The sequence below is a fragment of the Camellia sinensis genome, unplaced genomic scaffold (genome assembly GCF_055761805.1).
Source record: "Camellia sinensis isolate YWXY unplaced genomic scaffold, ASM5576180v1 Unanchor3, whole genome shotgun sequence".
NCBI classification, from domain to species: domain Eukaryota; kingdom Viridiplantae; phylum Streptophyta; class Magnoliopsida; order Ericales; family Theaceae; genus Camellia; species Camellia sinensis.
Window position 1 is genome coordinate 18,778,863 of NW_028129178.1, and position 4,410 is coordinate 18,783,272.

The window sequence follows — 4,410 nt, forward strand, 5'->3', positions numbered from 1 at the left end:
TCACATAGAACTAAACCTCTCCACCAGTAGGACTTATCAGATCAACATTTAAAGTGGGATTAATTGGTGGGATATATTGGTAAATATTCCAAAAACATAAAAATAAAAATAGAGAGAAGTGTTGGCTATTTTTCTTTTTGGCTCTTTAATTGTGACTTTTCAAAATAAGCTTCTAGTAATGTCATGTCCATCAACGTTTGAACCAATTCTTAAATAATGTGTTACGTGTCACGTCCCGTATTTTAGAACATGATCCAATCCATTATTAAATTCATTTTCATAAATAAATGTGCAGAAGCTAAAACTATGATAAGATTTAACAGTAGAATTTCTCTCTTGAATACATACATGATGAATCAATAATCATAAATGACAAAAGTGCTCTTAGGCTTACATTTACATGAATAAAATGGGTTTAATCCTTGACACATAACAATGGCATTTAGGCTACATATAGAAGGCTCTGTGACTAAAAAACATGAGAAAGCTTCTAAAACTCAAATGAATCTTTCATGCACGTACTTGAAAAAGATTTAACAATGTGGGATGAACATATAGTCTAGTAAAGATCCCAATAATTTTAATTAATATAATATTATATATGTGTATGATCACAAATGCTCTACATAATACATATATAGATAACATCATCTTTTCATTATTCAAAATGTACTGTGGGAGCCGAATACTTTTGGATCAACAGGAGCGGACCAATTCGGTCCAGAACATAACTTCTATTCGGCATTGACCCTATCCAATTTTGGGGCCGAATAAAAGAGCCGGCATTCCTACCAGTGAAACAAGGGCTGTGTAGAAGTACAAGGAAAGGACTAGGAGTGGACCAGGCCCCAGGGCCCCAAGAGAATACTATAAATACAAGATCTTCAGTCCTAAAGAGGTATGTGAGAATTACTATGCTTAGCTTAGAATACAAGCCTCCTCGAGTGTAGATACTAACTTGCCCGTTGGAGTGCTAATTCCGGCACCCCCGACCGGAGTGTTTATTCTTTTTCAGGTGATTAGAAGAGGATCACGAGCGTTCCCCAGGATCCTAAAGAGTATTTCCAAACCACTTACCCACAATTGGCACTGTCTGTGGGAATACTTAAGCACATCCATGGCAAGTGTGACGGAAGATCCTCCGACAGTCACTGTCGACCCTATACCTCACGATGAAACTACTCCAACAAACTTTCTTGGACCAGAAACTATCGCCGCACGACGTGCCTTGAATTTCGCCTCATCCTCGACTTTGGAGCACGAGACAATGCAGGCGATCATGGAACAAGCAAAGCAAAACGAACAGAGGCTGGAGAACACGATTGCTAAGAACGAACGTCTTCGTGAAGATTTGGCCTTGGAAATGGCGAGGTCCAAACAAGCTGCGCGCCTAAATCCGGAACAATCTCCGAAGGCAGGTGGTCGACAACCTCGAGCACGACAAGACACTGATAGCGACTCCGACTCATTATCCCCGGAGCCTAGGAAGAAGGGACGACATGAAACCACCAGTTCTTCCGAAGAAAGTCCCCGTACAATGTAGAAGCGAAGAAGGAAAAGTTCGGACGAAGACCAACATGACCCCTTCGTACGACGGATCGCAAAGGCTGCGCTACCAAAGAAATTTAAAGCACCGTCGTTCAACCTGTACGACGGCAAATCAGACCCCACCGACCACATCCGCCACTACAAGTAGGCCATGACATTGCATGCAGACGACGAGGCCCGCATGTGCCGAATATTTCCCAGCAGTTTGGGACTGTTGGCGGTCCTGTGGTATTATAAACTGGAGTCGGCTTCGATCAAAACCTTCCACCAACTACAGAAATCCTTCAGGGCCAGATTCATTACCAACGAAGTCTAGCCAAAGCAAGCTGACTCCCTCTGGGCAATGCAAATCTTGCCAGGAGAAACACTAAGAGCTTATTCGGTGCGATATTGGAAATGCTTTAACCTTGTCGATGACGCTTGTAACGACTCCATGGCCATCACTGCCTTCAAAATGGGATGACACCCAGATAGTGCCCTCCGTAGTTCCTTGACTAGAAGACCCCCCAAAACAGTCTGGGGGTTGATGAAGAAAGTAGAGGAATACTGCAAAGTGGAAGACGACGCCTTGCGGGTTAAAGCCGGACACGTGGTCAACAAAATGGCCCCACCCGAAATCGCTCAGCCAATAAGTTCCGCACCACCTCAAAGCCCTGAACCATGACAACGGGCTAAACGAGACAAGAGACGGGATTCTCACCGATCCAGCGATCGATGCCCACACCAAGCCAATGAGCAACTGCAAGTCGATAGCAGGCGCACAAAGTGTGCCGACAAGAAATATACGGAGCTGCCAGAGCCAATCAGCTCAATTATGCCCAAGATCCAACATCTTCTATTCTTCAAATGGCCGTTTAAGATGGTGGGACCTCCTGACACGAGAAGGCGGGACAGACATTGTGAATATCACAAAGATCACGATCATGATACGGACAACTGCTATGCCTTGAAAGACCACCTTGAGGAATTGGTCCAAGATTGTCGGCTCCAGCAACATGTTCGGAAAAGCACAATCAAAACTGTCACCCTTCGGCAGGAGTCACCTCCCCTCGGCGTTATACATATGATATACAGTCTTCTAATGCCACGTACCGTGCATGCAATCCATTCATCCCCCCAGGAGCAACGCGCACAAACGAAACAACCCCACCAAGCGCCGAGCATTATCTTCGACGATTCCGATCTTATCGGCATAACACTCCCCCATATTGATCCATTGGTTATTGAACTACACGTGAACTGGTTTACCGTTGAACGCGCCGTCATTGACCAAAGAAGCACTTCAGAGGTCATGTATTACGAGACTTTCATCAAACTCGGCTTCAACGAATCAGACCTGTCTCCGGCCCCTCATCCATTGTTTGGCTTCAATGCCAATCCGGAGTATCCGTTGGGAAAAATCACGTTACCCGTTTGGGCGGGCTCCCAAACGGTGGAAGTGGAATTCCTGGTCATCAAGCTCCCTTCACTGTATAACCTCATTATGGGCTGGACTTGGTTGTATACTACTTGGGCCGTACCAAGCACCTATCATCAGCTGCTATGCTTCCCGATCGAACACGGCGTTGAGCAAATCCGGGGTTCCCGACAATCCGCACAAGCATGCTATCTCCTTTCTGGAAAGACACCAACGGAGATGCAGGTTAACTCCATTGAAGCGTCAAATCAAGAGTCTCGATAAAGTCGGACGGCTTCGTGATAAGAAGCCAGAAAACTGTAGGCGATACTGGTAGCAGCTTCTCAAGACGTCTGATCAACGCATCCAGCTGCGCCGCTGCACGCCGATAAAGTTTTTCCTGAAGGTATTTTTGGACGATAGAAGGCTGGTTGATGGAGAATTAGGCACGAGTTCTATCATAAAACCCTACTTGTGGGAATGATATTGGTTCTGAGCGGCTCACCATGTACACTTTCCACTTCTGTAATGCAAAGACACCTGTTTACTGGCTCTGCAATCTAGTTCAAAAGCCTCCAGATTCGGAGCGCCCTTCGTGGATATCACGATTGGCCAAATTAAGTCTCCGGGTTCGGAGCCCCATCGGTGCATGATGTCCTTGGGCCGATAAAGCCTCTGGATTCGGAGCGCCCTTCGTGGATATCAGGACTGGCCAAATTAAGTCTCCGGATTCGGAGCCCCATCGGCGCATGACGTCCTTGGGCCAATAAAGCCTTCGGATTCGGAGTGCCCTTCGTGGATATCACGATTGGCCAAATTAAGTCTCCGGATTCGGTGCCCCATCGGCGTATGATGTCCTTGGGCCGATAAAGCCTCCGGATTCAGAGCACCTTTCGTGGATGTCACGATTGGCCAAATGAAGTCTCCGAATTCGGAGCCCCATCAGCGCATGACGTCCTTGGGCCGATAAAGCCTCCGGATTCGGAGCGCCTTTCGTGAATATCACGATTGGCCAAATTAAGTCTCCGAATTCGGAGCCCCATCGGCGCATGACGTCCTTGGGCCGATAAAGCCTCCGAATTCGGAGCGCCCCTCGTGGATGTCACGATTGGCCAAATGAAGTCTCCGGATTCAGAGCCCTATCGGCGCATGACGTCCTTGGGCCGATAAAGCCTCCGGATTCGAGCGCCCTTCGTGAATATCACGATTGGCCAAATTAAGTCTCCAGATTTAGAGCCCCATCGGTGCATGACGTCGTTGGGCCGATAAAGCCTCTGGATTCGGAGTGCCTTTCGTGGATGTCACGATTGGCCGAATTAAGTCTCCAGATTCGGAGCCCCATCGGCGCATGACGTCCTTAGGCCGATAAAGCCTCTGGATTCGAAGCACCTTTCGTGGATGTCACGATTGGCCGAATTAAGTCTCCGGATTCGGAGCCCCATCGGCGCATGATGTCCTTGGGCTGA